This window comes from Leptonychotes weddellii, chromosome 5, assembly GCF_054177405.1.
Source record: "Leptonychotes weddellii isolate Sample4059 chromosome 5, ASM5417740v2, whole genome shotgun sequence".
Lineage (NCBI taxonomy): Eukaryota > Metazoa > Chordata > Mammalia > Carnivora > Phocidae > Leptonychotes > Leptonychotes weddellii.
Window position 1 is genome coordinate 88,279,177 of NC_138373.1, and position 17,930 is coordinate 88,297,106.

Sequence of the window (17,930 nt, forward strand, 5' to 3'; positions counted from 1 at the left end):
AGTCATGTTAATTTTGATCATCTGGTCACAGTATTGTATGATTTTTCTAATCTTCCAGGAAAATGTCTTTTTAAAAACTAATAAATCATAAAAGGTCACATTCGATAATTGGGAACTGAATATAAATGAAAAACTATATGCCATGCTCTCTTGTTTTTGCAAAGAGAACTTGCTACACCCCATCAACGATACTGAATTTGAGAGACAGAAATGGGACTTGAAAGCCTCGTGTTGCAGAAAAGAAGGTTGAAGTCCGGAGAGGTAAAATAACCTGCCCAACATTAGCTTCAGGGCCAGGGCTAAGACCAGAGATCTGTCCCTGATCTGCCACCCTTCCCACCCCACTGTACCTGTGAGCCAAAGCACAACATATGCTTTCCCTGCCCAGCAGTCACCAAGAACTCTTTCCTTTAAAAGAAGAAATCTGGTGCCCCACCATATTATAATACTGCCTGAGTCTTTAGTCCGGACTCCAGATCTGCTCACATTCAAACATTATCCATGTCCAAACCGGAAATGGATTTCCTGTTTTATCATTTAAATGAGTTACCTTACTCCCCAGTTAATCTCCACAACCTCACTCCTCCCTGCTCATGCTCACAGCTTGGAGCCAGAGAAAGAATGAGATAAAACAGTGACACAGTGGTATGTTGGATGTATTCCACAGAGGTGCCTTTGTGTAACTTGTGAGGAGAAGGGTAATGATTTTTTTTTTTTTTCCTGGCTAGAAACAGTCATCTGTGCTATTTTGAAATCTACCAAAGGCAAACAGTCCAGAACCTATAATTGTAGAGAGGGCCCATCTCTCCTGGCAGTGGTGTCTGTGTGTGTGGGTTGCGAAGGGCAGTACTGGGCCAGCAGTCGATTCCATGCCAGGAGAGCTGAGGTTTCAACCCAGTGCTGTCATCGTGCTAATACATTTCCTGTATTGCCATTTTGTTTCACGATAGCAAGTACCGACCTTTCTGGGCCTCAGCTTCTACTAGTGATAAGAAGAGACACTCTTACAACTTACGTGGATATTTGTGAAGACACATAGAGAGTAATAAATGGAACAAATCTTAGAGTCTCTTCCACTCACTGGTTGTTATGGGACTGTTATGGGTGGACTTGAGTCTGGGTGCGTCCTCTCCTTACCGCCCCCCCCCACCCCGACCCACCCCATTCGAATGTCAAAGACCTAATGCCTACTACCTCAGAATGTGACTCTATTTGGAGATAGGGTCTTTATAGAGGTAATTAAGTCAAAATGAGGTCATTAGGATAGGCCTTAATCCTGAAGACCAGGCGAAGACAGAGAGGGCAGCCATCTACAAGCCAAGGAGAGAGGCTTCGGAAGAAATCAATCCTGTGACACTTTGATAGGACTTGCAGAATTGTGAGAAAATAAATTTCTGTTGCCTAAGGCACCCAATCTGTGGTACTTCATTATGGCAACCCTAGAAAACTAATAAAGGGACCTAGGGAAATTTACTCCTTCTAGAAAGGATAAACTATGTAATCTGTGGGACCCAGTGCAAAATAAAAATGTGGGGCCTCTTAAGGAATTACAAATTTCGAGATGGCGACAGTAGTAGGTTAAACCAAGAATGGGACCCCTCTAAGCAAGGGCCCTGTGTGACTCCACACATCTCCCACTCATGAAGCCAGTTCTGCTTCTAGACTTCAGTTTCCTTATCTGGAAGGTTGTGATAATAACTGCACCTACCTTTAGGTTTGCTGAGAAGATTAAATCAGGTTCTAGGACTAAGTTCTCAGAAAACACGAAAAGGTTACCAACAAAGGTGTTTAAAGTTTAACGTTAAATATCTTACAGAGGTTGAGTCACAGGATCACAAGAAAGAATAGTTTGGGGTTTTTTCTCTATTTATGGTCAGTAAGACATTAGTCAGTGGGAAGGGAGAGTGTATATGGGGAGTGGGCAGGGACATTTCAGAGCTGAGAGACTCTGCTGGGGTGAACAATGTAGACTGTTTGATAACTTGCTTATTTATAGTCTTAGGGTCCTTGCTGCAGGGCATATGATTTCTTTCTCCTCTCTCCTGCTCTGTAGGAAGCATGCTCCACTGAAAGTGGCATTTGGACCCTGGAGCTTCCAAGTTGCTGCCTGACTTTCTGACAAAAGTGTTATTATTTCCACACATATGACTCTTTTATTCTATAAATAAATAAAGCTTTAGAAAGCAACTGAACACAACCCTGATATCTAAAATAGGACAGGACAAACAAAGCTGATCCTTATAAGATTAATCCTCATTAGGAGGTAAGTCAGGGGATTTTGAATGGAAGGGGATGATTCTTTTCTTTTACATGTTTATTACCTTCTAAGAGCATTTAAAAGCCAGTGCATTGAACAAATTACAATAAAACGTCCAGCGCTAACAACTTTTCAAACAATTATATCATACGGAAATAATTTTTAGTGCAACACATAAACTTCTAAATCTTCTACTGGTATTTCAGCAGATTTCAATTCCTTGCAACTCAGTCTAGGCTCCAACTTTTACCCTTCTTAACACTCTGATGGAAGCACTGATTCACAATATCCACTGATTGCCCTTTTGAAAGCAAACCTCAGAACCTTGCAAATGAGCCCTGCAAGAAAGCATCACGGTCTTCATATCTGTGGTCACTCTCACAAATGTACCGAATAAAAGCAAAATGGGGTTCATTATAATTCGAATAAATCTAAACTCCTTCAATACCCTAAGTAATCTGGTTGCTATTGTGAGAAGTGGTGGAAAGATAAAACAACATTCAAGCTGCTTTTCTTTTGGTCTTTGTTCATTGCCCTTATAATCATAGCCTCTTCACTCTACTTGTTTAGGGAAGGAATGAGGTAGAACAGGGTCATGTAATTAATATAATTATATTTAATTAATATGTAATGATAATTACATGTTGAAAACTAACACATTCTAAAATTCCCACAGTGTGTGGAAAAATATACCACCAAGATGGACTGAGCCTGATGCAAAGCTATGTCACAGATCAATGTGATTAAGAGACAAATTCGCTCTTGATCACCAGACCAGATCTTCAGAACTTTCACCTATTTCAGAATAAAGACACTTCACTTTGTCCCATTTATTTCAGGGAAGGTAGAATGCTCTCACATTTATTGTCTCATTTGAAGTCACAGAGCTAGATTATTTCAAGTGTTCAGAATACCTCAGGTGGTGGAGATTTAGTGCGAGACTATCTGGGGAATGAAGGAAATGCAGGAAACCACTGAACCATCAAGCCTCCTAAGACCTAGAGCATGGTTAAATATTCAACAGTAATGCTGTGTCTATTATTCTTGTTAACTCAGCTTTTCTCTTAGCATAGACTTTAGTGCTCAACTGGGTTGAATCATGCTAGCATGTGACTTTGGGCAAGTTACTTAAGCTTTTTGTGGCATAGTTTCCTCATCTGTGAAATGGAAACAGACCTCAGAAGGTTGGAGTTAATATATTTATAGCATTTAAAATAGTACCAGACAGAAATTGGTGTTTCCTATTATCATCATTTTTATTATTGTCATTTTTTCTATTATTTCTGCAGCTACTTTCCACTACTCTTTTGGGGTCTACGGTCTCAAGGTTCACTTTCTAGACTTCATGCTTCTACTTACTCATGCTTCTGCTTCTTGCCTTCATTCTAGGTCCCTCTCTGCTTCTTTCTGCTTTATTCTATTCTCTGGGTTTTTTTTTTTTTTTTAATGTGTCTCACATTCAGTGTCTTGAGAGAGAATCTGATGGAGCTACTCAGTGACTAGTTAGTAGGCAGCTCTGCTGATGAGTTCCCATGCTTGTTTGCTCCAGGCTATTGGCAAGTTTATACTTGACTGTCTTTGATTCAGGTGGGAATCCATGGTCCAGTCAGTACCGTTCACGGGTCTCGGGCTGTTAACTGAGAATTCTGTGTGTGAAGAACCATTTTGGACTCTGTCAGAAGGAAGCTGTGGGGGTGGCAGCATCCAGGGTTTTGTGGCTCCATTCTAGTGCTTTCTTTAGCATTATTGTCATCCCATTTATAGATGATGAAGTGATCCTACATCTTACATCAAGTGTCAAAAATGTCAAGTGATTCTACGTCTTAGAACTCAGAGCTTTATTTAATTTTACCAAAGAAGAGGTGTTATTTCTTACACTTTCTTTTATTCAGGAATGGGTGATGATCTTTTTCAGAAACAGCATCTTGCAGTAGAGAAGGTAATTCTATGGCTATTACACTATGATTAACTCAGAATTCAAGCAATATCAGCTCAAAGGGAAATTATATCAGGAGAAATAAGAGAAACAAGGTTCAAAGCACTTAAAGACAGACATATTGGTTGAGATGGTTGAGATACTTCCTCTTTGCTCCCTTAATACCCTGGCTAGTTTAACAAACCACAGTACTAATTACTGGCAATTCCCATGCTACACAGTCAGCATCCTTCAGTGAAGAGGCCTTTCTGGAGATAGAATCTGGAGGAGCTAGGGAAAGCAGGAGAGAGCCTCATTTTTATAGGATTTGGGAGATAAGATGGTCTAGCTTAAAGATTTGTTAATCTGCAACTTGTTTCAATTTGTCACAAAAGTTCCTTTAATGAAAGCATTTATTTAAACCAGTTGTCCCATCCTCCTTTTACCTCTGTTCTAACTAAAACTCATTCCTCTTAATACCCCTAGAAGTTTCTGGACTGAAATCTAACATGCCATTTAAAATGTAAATTATAGTGAAGTAGAAGAATTCTAGTTAAGGATTAGGAGAGACTGAATAAAGCAACAGGAAATTAATGATTGTCCAGGTGAAAAGGTGAGTGGGGTAGAAATTAATGGATTAGTCTGAGGCCTGGGAATCATGTGGTCCAGAGAATGGGATACACTACAACTGTCAAGCTGGGTAAATTTTGATTAGTAGTGAGCCACGATATATTATTTGAAAAACGAGCCTTCCTAAATATTGTGGCAGGTGAAAATCAAGGTGGGAGTTACTGGTTATGAATAATGCTCTGTTGTTGATTGGGCACATTCCCGGGACCTCTAAAAAGTCTTGTGCACAGTGTGTGTTGGTAGCAAAGAATGGCAGTGACTTGTCACCCCTGGACAGCCTGGGTTTGACCTGCTTGGGAAGAACATCTGCATGGAATGGAAGAGAGGAATCGTTGCTGTGTACTGAAAGGACTGACTAGCCATCTTGTTAGCCTCTCTGAGTATAGAAGCCAGACATGCTTTTTAGGAAATTCAATTAACTATGTTCATAAACGGGCTTAACTGTTTAAGGGAATTCAATTTGTTTAGTTTAGCCATTAATTGAACATTAATCAAAGACCAGGAGAAGCAATAGTCTCTATTTTTAATTAAAGTTGTTTTCCATTTATAAATAGAATAATGAAATGGGTAATTGAATGTAGCTGGGTTTTTGGATTTGCCTGGCAGGTAACCAGAGAATAATGAGGGCAATCTGGTTGCAAGGGAAGAGTGATTGAAATAAGACCCTGCTTGAAGAGAGATACTGGTCCTATTTCTAACTTGTCTCCATGGGCAGGAAGGGAATAGGGAGGAATGTTGGGTTCATAGATGATGTCAGTGGTGATAGCTGAGTCGTGGCTTATTATCCAGCCAAAGGATATTAAAATGGTGCCTGGGTTATCACCGATGCCATACTTAGAATCAGATGGAATAAGCCGCAATTTCCTTTAAAAAAATTCTAAAGCTAGGCTTGTTTCATTTGAATTTGGGTTCATGATTTATACCATGTGTCCAACTCACTCTGTGTTTAGCGGTGTGATTGGGATAAGAACAGTCTGAGGCACCCAGATCCTTTAAGACAACTCTGGTCCAGTTCTTCCTGAGCTTCTAAAGAGGTAGCTCCTGGCAGGTTAGAAGTTTTAAGCAAAAGACAGCATTCATTCATTCATTCATTCAGTGAATTTCTATTGAATGTCTATAGGATGAAGCAGGGCTTTAGATTCCCTAAAGAACATAAAGATAACACAAATTGGCATCCTGTCCTCAGGAACTTAGTCAGTGAGGGACATAAGCCCTCTCTAAAAATAATAGTACAATTGTTTTGTGGCATAAGAAAAAGGAAAATATGTTTACTGATGTCTTATGTGTCAGGCAATGTGCTCTATCACCTTGCACATGATGTCTCCTCAAATCCTCACAACAACCCTGTGAGGAAGATTTTACTAGAAATGGGCAAAAATCATCTTTAATTGAAGAAGAAACATTATTAGGGAACATGGGTGCAAAGTCACTCAGTTTGCACAGCATGGGAATACGAAGAAAAGTGGATCACTAAATGTAGAAAGGTAAGTTGGAGACCAGGATGTAAGGAATGTAAGGGCCTTTTGATGCCCAAAGAGAGTTTGGGCTTTGTTCCCTGGGAAAGGCACGTAGTGTTTTGAAAGGAGTCAAGAATGATCAGGACTGTGCTTTAGAGAGCGGCTGAGGGAAGGCTGTAAAGACCAGACAGGCATGTGATGTGACCTTGATGAGTCAGGTGAACCTCTCTTGGTATCTGCATCTAAATAAACCAAGTGCGGGATGTGTCCTCATGTCTGCACAGGCTTGGGGATGCGGGAACAAAAAGTCAGCCTGCTCCCTGTTACTTGGGAGGACAGAACTGAAAAAGGGTAGATTGTGGACAAGCAAGGCTTTAGATGTATAAAGAAAAAATGGCTTGAAGTCAGAGACCTTGGTTTCAATTCCAGTTCTGGGTATTCTGGAGCAATTTACTTATATAACCTTGCTGAGTCTTTGATTCCTTATGTTAAAAGGGGGATAATAACACTCACCTTAATGAGTGGTTATAAGGATTAAATGAGACACAAGGCTGAGGTGTTTGGAGGAGAAAAGCAGGATCTGCTTGCTAGGAGAAAGATCTTGAGTGGTGGGCTGCTCTCTGAGTTTGTATGCTCCTTGTAAATCCAAGCAGGGCTTACAAGGAGGCTACTTGTCAGGAATGCTATAGAAGGGCTCCTTGCATCCAATAGGGGGTTGCATCAGATGACCTTTGGGGGCTATTTCAAGTTCTATTTTTGTTACTCTCTGCCGGTTTTCTCCTGCTTTCAAAATGTTGTTCTCCCCACCCACACCCCATAGTGTTAGTATCTGGCACAACTCATAGGTACTAAAGGTAAGGCTAACCATAGGAATAACTAGGCAGAAAATAGATATCAAGACCTACAGAGCTAATTAGTGTTGAAACCACAAGAGTTGTAAATGGACTTTTCCATTAAGCCGGCTAGAATCCAGGATAGTGGGTAAACAAACTCTGGGTGTCTGCTCACCAGGCATCCTATTTCGATTCTGCTACATTGTTCCAATCCTTTGGGGCTTCTCAAAGCATATATATATATATTATATACATATATATAATATATATATACACACACACACTTTTTTTACAAAAATGAAGCCTTAGGCTGAAGCCTAAATGTAGAACAGAGAGAAGCTCTAACTCTCATTAAGGGGGAGCAGGGCGGGGGGTAGGAAGCAGGCTGAAATCTTGCCCACTGGTTCCTTCTCATCCACTCTGGAACCCCTGGTTTGAACACTACTGTTCCAGCCCCGGCCTGTTTTCAGCTTTCCTCTTGACTCTTTTGTTTTCTAGACTCTGAGGCCAGCTGTTATCACTCCAGCTGCAGAGGGGATGGGAGGCAACTTCCTGTTATTCTATCCTGCCATCCCTATGGGGGTGGGACAGTCCCTCCCCCATCTGCTGCCGGTTGTAGAATGTGAGCCTGGGTGCAGCCTTCCTATGACTGGGGCTGGATGAATGACTGACTGGTAGCCATCCGGCCACTGTTCCAAGGCATTTGGGGAGCAAAGCAGGTAACAGGCACTACTGACAAGTGTGTCCCTGACTGAGGGAGGGGAAGGATGAGTGGCTAAGAGGCAGGTTAAGGGGTTTGTGCAGAAAATAAGTTAAGGGTTGTTGCATGAATGATGGAAGAGTGGGAAAAGGGAAGGATTCTGGCCAATGTATGAGTGAGAGAGAGAGAGAGAGTGTGTGTGTGTGTTATGGTGAGATTATTTGGGTTCTGGGTGCATTCAGGAATGGAGGGGGGTCAGGGGTGATATGATGATCCATTTTTCTGTAGTCCTATATTTTTAGTGAACTGGGTATAAGGAATACAAAGAGGATTAAGCATGGAGCTTGCTTAATACTGTGGGAAGATAAGGAAATATATAAAACTGGACATATCTAACCATACGTTTGTACCTCTGGACAATCTCAATAACCCTTACAATTACCTTTGGTGTATTATCAGCCCCATTTTATAAAGGAGGTGATCGAGGTTTCTGATGTGGAAAGGTTTAGCTACTTGCCAGTTATACAGCAATTAAGTGCTAGAACTGGGCAATGGACCCCAAGCTCTTTTTCTGTCCACTATAGCACACAGGGAGGACTAGGTCTTAGTTAGGGTTTGAGAGAAGGGCAAGACTTAACACACTGAAGAACGGGGATTCCAGGTAGGCCAGAAGGTGAGAATCAAGCAGGGATCTGTGATAGACCAGTTTGACTATAGCAGAGGGTTTCCCGGGAGTGAAGTAGATTAAGGTGGGAAAGATAAATAGAGACCAGGTTAGGGAGGGTTTTAAATGGCTAGCTAAGAATTGTAGGGAAAGGGGACCTAATTTAGAGGGGAAGATGTCGATGGCCAAAAGCAAACAGTGTTTTAGAAAACTCATTTGGTGGTGATGCACAGAAAGACTTAGAGCTGGGGAAAAATGAAATGAGAAATAAGTTAGGACGTTGGCATAGCATAGGTCTGACACACAGCATAATGGTGATAATAGAAAGTAGATCTGTGAGAGCAGAGGCCTGGGTCTATGGATTTTTTTCAGCATTATAGTGTTTGAATGAGTGTCCATTGTGAGCAATCGCCACTGTAAAGAGAAAAAATGGTTGGGGGGGGCGGGGGTCAAATGGATCTTGGTTTCAACCCCAGTTCTGGATGTTCTGGAGTAATTTACTTACATTATCTGGCTGAGCCTTTGATTCCTTATGTTAAAGTGGGGCTAATAACACTTTACGGGATGGTTGTGAGGATCAAGTGAGACACGGTGTTTGACTCTGTGCATCTGTCTATAATTTTTGGCAGACTGGTGAAATGTAGGAGATGTTGTCATCAATCAAAAAACAAACAATACAAACCAACAGAAGACCAATACTTAATTTATTGTACTTCCAGAAGATAATGGATAATATGCTATCTATAGCTCACATAAATAGAGTCACGGTTCACCATTCAGTTCTGTCTTATATCAGGTATTAGGCAAACGGAAAGAACCGTCTCCTGAGAATCATTCTGTTGTTAGCCAAGGGGATTATACAGCATGATATCCGTCAGGGGTAAATGTTAGTTAATTCTTAATTGATAGCTCAGCCACTGCAATTGGCTCCATTCAACAGTAATTATTCTCATGTGGCTTGTTGAACTCAATTGTGAGATTCTCCCCCTGCCCCCCGCTTTCAGGAGTGCAAGGAAAGCAACAGCTTTAAGGTACTTAAAAAGGTAAATAGTAATTTTTCTTACTTCGGAGATTCAATTTTATTTGCCCGGAAGCTCGTGGGGTGTGATTTTCACCGCTCAAAGCAAAAACAGCACATGGCTGATAACGCCACCAGTTAACAATTCAGAGCTGGGTCGCGGTTTCTAGGATTCTCTTCCCAACCTTTCCGGAGCTTTTGAAGTTCTAAATTCCCCATCTAAAGGAACACCCAGCAGCCCCAAGATAAAAGGGTAGAAGAGCGAGCTGGCGGTTTCCTTTATTTGCATGACTTAAAGCTAGCCACTTTCTGCTCCACGCGCCGCCGGACTCGTACTTGCCCGTGACACAGAGGCAATTGTTTCTCCTTAAAAAGGCGGCCGGGGTGGGTTAGTTTCGTTTCCGATCTGGGATGTAGTAAATGCACCAAGAGAAGTTCAAAACACGACCCGCAAGGTTCTTCCCCATACCATCACCTCCTTTTCTTAGAGATAACAGGAAAGGCAGCATTTTTTTCTTTTTCCACCGCCACCACCACCCACTCCCAGCCCTGGTCTCGCTCGGCGAGGAATGTATAGAATTAGTTGACTCCTCTGAGTGACGGCCCCCGGGCCCAATCAGCGGGCGCCCGGGCGCGGCCGACCCCACCCCCCTGCGAACTCTCTTTGGCTAATTCCCGCAGGGAGGGAGGAGAGAAGGCGAGTGGGAGGTGGGAGGGGGAGGTACCTGGAACTGGGAATGATGTCAGCTCCCAGCTCGGTGCCTGCCCGGATTCCTGACATGGTGTAGGGCTGAGAGGGTGGGGAAGGCGGGAGCCGGACGGGAAAGGGCTCGGGCTGAGAGCCTGCGGCGGGGCAGCCGTGTCGGGGCTTTGAACTCGGACGGAAGGTGAACCAGAACTTTTGGAAGTAGTGCCGGCGGCTCTCCACCCCCCAGGTAAGGGCGTTTGGCTGCTCTCAGAGACTAGAGGGAAGTGGCACCGTTGTGTGGTTGCAGCTGCTCCTCCTTTTCCCCGGCTCGATTTCCTTTCCAACTCACTCCTGTTTCCCAGGGGGAACGGGAACTTTTTTTGGGGGTGGTGTAGGGCTTAACTCCTGGGGCTCCCAACTAGCTTATATGTGAAAAGTACCTCCAGGATGGACATGTAAGGTATTGTCTGTGTCCTTAGACCCCCCACACCCTGGTCTCCCAGTAATACTTGAGAACCCCAATTAGAGAACTGTGTGTGTGTGTGAGTGTGCGTGTGTGTGTGTTGGGGGGCGGTATTTAAAGATGTCGCAAGTTTCGACTCAAAATTTATGCCCTTTGAGAGAGAACGAAAGGTTTGTATTTTTAGTTTCCCTGTGGCCTGTTACATGTTGATTTAAATGAAAGAATATCATTGTTATTCTTAATATTCTTATATATTAACGTAAAAAAGTCCTTTTATATGGTCCAGTCAGGATGTGAGAAATTCAGTTGGGGTATATTAATTATGAGCTGTGGGAAAACGCGTCTCTTGGGGGCACACTTCTAAAACTCCATCTCCTTTTCACTCTGACATTTTAACAGAATCCCTTTCATTGCCAACTTTGTGATCTGGAGAGGTTAGGAAAGCTGCTGAGAATCCTCAGATCTGTTCCCTGTGGCTGCTTGAGGAAAGGATGAGGGCTGGTAGTTGGGTTTTCCAGGATTATTTTTGGAGAAGAGAGTTTTCACAGGGAAATGGGGTGGAAGGCGTGGCATACGAACTCTTAATTATAGGAACATGGCTTTTTCAACATGTGGGACCAAAACAATCCTTCCTTTCAACAAGAAGTGCAAAGAGCAATAGAAGAAGAGCTTGATTTAGTGTCCAAGTTCGGAAGTTAGGAAAAGCAACTGGCTGTTGGGAGGAAAAGATATTTTGAGAAGTGGAGGTGTAGAATTCTGGTTTTTGTTTATTTCCTGTTTGAAACCCTTTTTCCTGTTTGGAGATCTTGTGTGCCCAGGTCACTAATTGGTGGTGATTGACTTTCTTGGGAAAAGAATTAACTCTATAAACTGATTCAGAACCCTCACAGTGTTTGAGGCTCTTTCTTTTGGAGAAGGAAAAAAACAAAACAAACACATGAGCTGAGACTTGGGAGTCAAGTTTCCCTTTTCATTCACCACTGTTCCTCAGCAGTGAAGATCCTTCTGTTGCCAGGTCAGGTGTGAACTTCATCATGAGGCAAAATCTGCATCCCAGGTGCCTTGAGTGAAAGGGCATCTCCAGGAGGTGAGGAAAGAAAGAAAAGCCACATTACATCTTATAAACCCATGGAGGGAAAAAGGGAACACAGGACTTCATAGACGGGGTTCTCCATCTTTCTAGCTGATGACAATCAGATTTCAGAGCTAGAAAGAAGTGTTTTGTTTTGTTGTTTATAAAACACCTGGGTCTGTATTATTCTTACTTCTTGAAAAAATTAGTAGAGTGGATAAGGAGCAGGCTTTTTGCAAAGGGAAGGTGTGTTTTACTGAAAAGGTCAGAACATTTTAATTTTGGTTTGTGTTTTAGGGCTAAGAAATAATTGCTTACTGGCTCTGAAATAGTGGTGAATGGGTCTTTTCTATTTATGTTCTGTGGGAAGTATATAAAACATACTGTATTTTCCAGTGTACGTTTTCAGTGGGAAAGAGAAGGTAATGTGAAATTCCTGTGGGCTAAAGTGAGCTCACTGGAGCCTTGGTTGATAGAGTGTTCAAACTGCAGTTTGTAATAACCAGTTAAGTAAAGAGCATTTTTATGATGTTGTCCTGATGTGCCAAATTCCAATTTATGCTTTCTTTCCGGGAAACTAGTCCTGGCTTAGGGACTTGAATATGCCAGTGTTTTAAATTTCATTCACAGTTTGAGTAATAACACTTATTTTATGTACTTAGCTTTAACCAATTTATTTCCCTTTATTTCCCTTTCTCTGTGTTTATAAGGCAGATAGGGCATAATAAAACAAAGTACTTTTAAAGGACAAAATTTGAAAGATATTTGAGTTATTGAGAAGTGTAGGATCAGGTTTTAGTTAAATTCTCTTTAACCAACAACTATCCTACTTCCGATAGCTACTTTAAAAAAATAGGATAATCTGGCCTTTGTGGGCAGATAGATGTTGACTTGAAATGCAGGGCACAGTGTAGTTCCAGATCAATAGTGCCTAATTTCAAGGACATCATAGACATTTTTTGGAAACAAGTTCAGTGAGGGAGAGCTTAACTGCTTATGTAGTCTTTTTGTCACTCACTGTACCAGCATGAGATAAATCCGAACAAGGTCACTTTTTCCCTGTTACTGACTAGCTGACTCCTTGTAAAAACGTGCCTTTCATATTCAGGAACTATTTGTATTTTTATAGTTAATTTCAATTACGTTGGTAATTTGTTACATTAAAATTAACTTTTTGAGTTTTTCATCTTCCATTTACAAAGGTTCCCAGGTGCGCCTGGGTGGCTTAGTTGGTTGAGGGTCTGACTCTTGGTTTCGGTTTACATCATAGTCTCAGGGTCCTGGGATCGAGCCCTGCATTGGGCTGCCCACTCAGTGGGGAATCTGCTTGGTATTCTCTCTCTCCCTCTCCCCCCGACCTGTGCTCGCTCTCTCAGAAAAGGTTCCCAAATCCCAAATAGCATATTGTTCAAACTCTTAACTGAAAGAAGACCTCATTCGTCTGATTCTGTCTTTTCAAAGATACTATTACATGTTTTTGACCTGATTTGAATTATCTTTTCAAAACAATGAGTGAAATAATGACTATTCATTCACATTTGGGTGTGTGTCTTGATTCTTTATTAAAGAAATACTGCTTCAAAGTGGAGACCTAGCCAAGAGATATTGCATAATGATGGCCTTTTTATTCCCAGAGATTTCCCTAGAAAGCCATATTAGTTCTGAAATTAAGAAAAAGAAAAAGTCACAGTTGAGCAGCCAATTGTGAAATATTTCAGGGAGCTGAAAATTATTATTTTTTACCCATGGTTGAACAGATGGGTGTAAGTATGAGATGCAAAGCTGTTAAGATCAGTGACACTGGGTGTTGTTTGGGGATAAATGGAACAAAGTATCTGTCTTCTGTTCCCTTCAACTAAAGGTTGATAATTTCACAGTTAAATCAGTCATCAAACTGTTCAAAAACTGCTCTGGGCTTGTGCAGTTGCTTCATCTGTGGTGTATTCCATTTTTTCCTCAAACTCCTCACCGTGCATGTCAGAACCTTTTTCCGAGTCAAAAAGCCGACAGCTTTTGTCATATATATTACAGCCACAAAGACTGATGCTTTATTAATTGGAGGTAATGGCTTAAAAAAAACTAAATTGAACCAGCCCACCCTACAAAAAATACAAAGACTCCTCTATTTCTTTTACGCGGTTTATTTTAAATCTAGTCATTATTGATCCCAGTTTGGCGTAAGTGGACAATGTTTCAAAAGGCCAAGTGGTGACTTTTGCTTCAATATTTTTTTCCATTTTGAAGGGTCTAAAATGCCAAACAACTGGATTTTAGATTAAAAAATGGGCTCTCCCAGGAGTTTCAAGTTTGCACCCTTGTTAAGCACTTTTGTGGGGGAGGGGAGGGTCTGAGTGAAATGTGTAGTGGTGGATACCCGTTAAAGAGCTTCTATTTCTGAAATGTGGCTTTGGACCCTGAGTGTGGTCCTGGTGGGTGTGGTGTCACAGTTTGTGACTGGACTTGGGTTTTGTGTCTCCCTAGAACTTGCTGTGACGCACATTTTGACTGGCCCCCATGCAAATCCTTGTTTTCGTTGGCAAGTGTAAATGAGTTCAGAATAGAAAGATCATTTGGTGGTTTCTGTCCAGGGGTGTACCTGACAATATCCATGACTGAAGGAATTGTACCAACTTGAATTGTACTCGATATCAGTCATTCTGGCAAATGCTCATGGCTTGACCATGAATCCTGGAGGAAGAAGATCAAGTACTGTAACACCTGGGGCTAGCTGTAGATTTTATGGACACCCCCTGAACTTCAGAGGAAGGCTAGGTATTTTCACATCCCTTTTAATTTAGGGAAATCAAGCATTTGACATAAAAACAGACGCAAGTTCAAGAGAGCAGGTGGGCTGATTCCTTGTGTGTGTGTGTGTGTGTGTGTGTGTGTGTGTTAACAAGGGCAAACTTAATTTTACCTGGTAGGAGAGAGTAAAGATGCTGTTTTCATTGGCAAGCCCATTCATAAATGAGTGGCCAAATTCTTTAGGCAAGCAAGGGAGTTCTTGGGAAGAAGTACGAGGCCCATTGGGAAGTGTATTCATTCTTTCATGCTATGCACGTAATACTCTACCATATCACTAAATATGCCTACGTTATCTTGTATCTCTGTATGTAGGATCTAGCTCACCGGATCTAGTCCTTTTTTGCTGGCTCTTTGTCACCTTTCTCTCTACAGTCCTTGCACAAATGTCGTCATCTTGCCACCACAGAGTTTTATGAGGTTTTTGTGAGGACAGTTTATGGAGTTTATTTGGGAGAAAGTGAAAACAAGGCTAGAACTCGATGGCCTACTTTCTTAATATTCTAACTTGTTGGTGTGGCTACCGTGGTTGCATAAGTCATGTTTCTGCGACCATTATCTGTGTCTAAAGATGCTGCTGCTTATAACAGCACATAGTAGAGAGTTTTATTTTGTTTGAATCAGAATTTGGACACTCTCCACTACTGATGAATGATAGAAGAGTCCAATGAGCCTATAAGGTCTCCTCTATATTAACTGGGAAGTGAAGTGAATGAGAGGAAGGGAAACAGTGGAGGACTCCGAGGGAACACTCCCGTTGAACCTGTGAGTTGGCCAGAATAATTTGTGTGAAGTCACCTGGCTCTCAGTGTTTTTCCTCTGGATCAGCTGCTATGGATGCGTTCACATTCTTCCAGCCCCCACCCCCATCAGTTTGTGACTTTGCACAACCAGAAAGCTTCTAAATAGGGAGTTAAGGTTCTTTCATTGCTTTTTTTTCCTCCCCAGAGTACCTTGATTCTCTAGGGTGACTTGTGCTCTACATCACCGTCTGGGGCAGACCCAGCTAGATGCCAACCAGAATCCATCCCACCCACATCTTCCCTACAGCCAACCCCATTTTGTTTCATTTACACCATGGCCAGTTTAAAACAAAAACAAAAAACTTAATTTTTCCAGAATTCCTTGCAGGGTGTCTAAGTGCTGTAGTCTTGGCCAGTGAGATGGAAGTAGGTGGATTGGGCTCCCTCCCCACTTTCAAAAGCTCTTATAAGGGGATGGCCTCTCTGAGCTCACCTTTTGCCCTTTGTACTTTTTTCTCCTTGGAACAGGAAGGCTGTTTCCTTTCTTTTTTTTTTTAAGATTTTATTCCGTTATTTGAGAGAGAGAGAAAGAGCATGAGCAGCGGGGAAGAGGAGGAGGGAGAGGGAGAAGCAGACTGCCCACTGAGCAGGGAGCCCCACATGGGGCTCTATCCCAGGACCCTGGGATCATGACCTGAGCCGAAGGCAGACGCTTAACCGACTGAGCCACCCAGGCGCCCCTGAAAGCTGTTTTCTAACTGGAGAAGCCATCTTGTGACCAAAGACAAGAAGCTTAAGGTTTTTGGGTTTTTTTTAAAGATTTTATTTATTTATTTGTCAGAGAGAGACAGCGAGAGAGGGAACACAAGCAGGGGGAGTGGGAGAGGGAGAAGCAGGCTTCCCGTGGAGCAGGGAGCCCGATGCGGGGCTCGATCCCAGGACACTAGGATCATGACCTGAGCCGAAGGCAGATGCAAATATCTTCTCCCATTCTGTCAGTTGTCTTGGCTTTGTCTACTGTTCCTTTGCTATGCAAACATTTTTTATCTTGATGAAGTCCCAGTAGTTCGTTTTTGCCTTTGGAGACATGTCTAGCAAGAAGTAGCTGTGGCCGAGGTCACAGAGGTTGCTGCCTGTGTTCTCCTCTCGGATTTTGATGGACTCCTGTCTCACATTTAGGTCTTTCGTCCATTTTGAGTCTATTTTTGTGTGTGGTGTAAGGAAATGGTCCAGTTTCATTCTTCTGCATGTGGCTGACCAATTTTCCTAGTACCATTTATTGAAGAGACTGTCTTTTTTCCATTGGATATTTCCTGTTTTGTCAGAGATTAGTTGACCATAGAGTTGAGGGTCCATGTTTGGGCTCTCTGTTCTGTTCCATTGATCTATGTGTCTGTTTTTGTGCCAGTACCATACTGTCTTGATGATGACAGCTTTGTAATAGAGCTTGAAGTCCGGAATTGTGATGCCGCCAGCTTTGCTTTTCTTTTTCAACATTCCTCTGGGTATTCGGGGTCTTTTCTGGTTCCATACAAATTTTAGGATTATTTGTTCCAGCTCTGTGAAAAAAGTTGATGGTATTTTGATAGGGATTGCATTGAATGTATAGATTGCTCTAGGTAGCGTAGACATTTTAGCAATATTTGTTCTTCCAGTCCATGAGCATGGAATGTTTTTCCATTTCTTTGTGTCTTCCTCAATTTCTTTCATAAATGTTCTATAGTTTTCAGAGGACAGACCCTTTTACCTCTTTGGTTAGGTTTATTTCTAGGTATCTTATGGTTTTGGGTGCAATTGTAAATGGGATTGACTCCTTAATTTCTCTTTCTTTTGTTTCGTTGCTGTATAGAAATGCAACTGACTTCTGTGCATTGATTTTTTTTTTATATCCTGTGACTTTGCTGAATTCCTATATCAGTTCTAGCAATTTTGGGGTGGAGTCTTTTAGGTTTTCTACATAGGGTATCATGTCATCTGCAAAGAGTGAGAGTTTGACTTCTTCCTTGCCAATTTGGATGCCTTTTATTTCTTTTTGTTTGATTGCTGAGGCTAGGACTTCTAGTACTATGTTGAATAGCAGTGGTGATAGTGGACATCCCTGCCGTGTTCCTGACCTTAGGAGAAAAGCTCTCAGTTTTTTTCTCATTGAGGATGATATTCACTGTGGGTTTTTTGTATATGGCTTTTATGATATTGAGGTATGTACCCTCTATCCCTACACTGCAGAGTTTTTATCCAGAAAGGATGTTGTATTTTGTCAAATGCTCTTTCTGCATCTATGGAGAGGATCATATGGTTCTTGTCCTTCCTTTTATTAATGTGATGTATCACACTAATTGATTTGTGGATGTTGAACCACCCTTGCAGCCCAGGAGTAAATCCCACTTGGTCGTGGTGAATAATCCCTTTAATGTACTGTTGGATCCTATTACCTAGTATCTTGGTGAGAATTTTTGCATCCATGTTCATCAGGGATATTGGTCTGTAATTGTCCTTTTTGGTGGGGGTCTTTGTCTGGTTTTGGGATCAAAGTAATGCTAGCCTCATAAAAACAGTTTGGAAGTTTTCCTTCCATTTCTATTTTTTGAAACAGTTTCAGAAGAATAGGTATTAATTCTTCTTAAAACGTCTGGTAGAATTCTGCTGGGAAGCCATCAAGGCCTGAACTCTTGTTTGTTGTGAGATTTT

At 41.8% G+C, this 17,930-nt stretch overlaps 1 protein-coding gene across 9 annotated transcripts in view; it reads left to right on the top strand.

Annotated features, from left to right (window-relative positions):
- Positions 1–10,172: 10,172 nt before the first annotated feature.
- The window catches only part of PPFIBP1 (PPFIB scaffold protein 1), a 171,235-nt gene continuing 163,477 nt past the window's right edge, over positions 10,173–17,930 (top strand). For 5 of the 9 annotated variants that reach the window (XM_081821370.1, XM_081821368.1, XM_081821374.1 and 2 more), the window contains exon 1: positions 10,174–10,409. The gene's annotated coding sequence lies outside the window, so the exon portion shown is untranslated. Of the gene's footprint in view, positions 10,410–17,930 lie in introns of all 9 variants that reach the window. The other 4 variants (XM_081821372.1, XM_081821376.1, XM_081821371.1 and 1 more) reach the window with 2 other exon arrangements.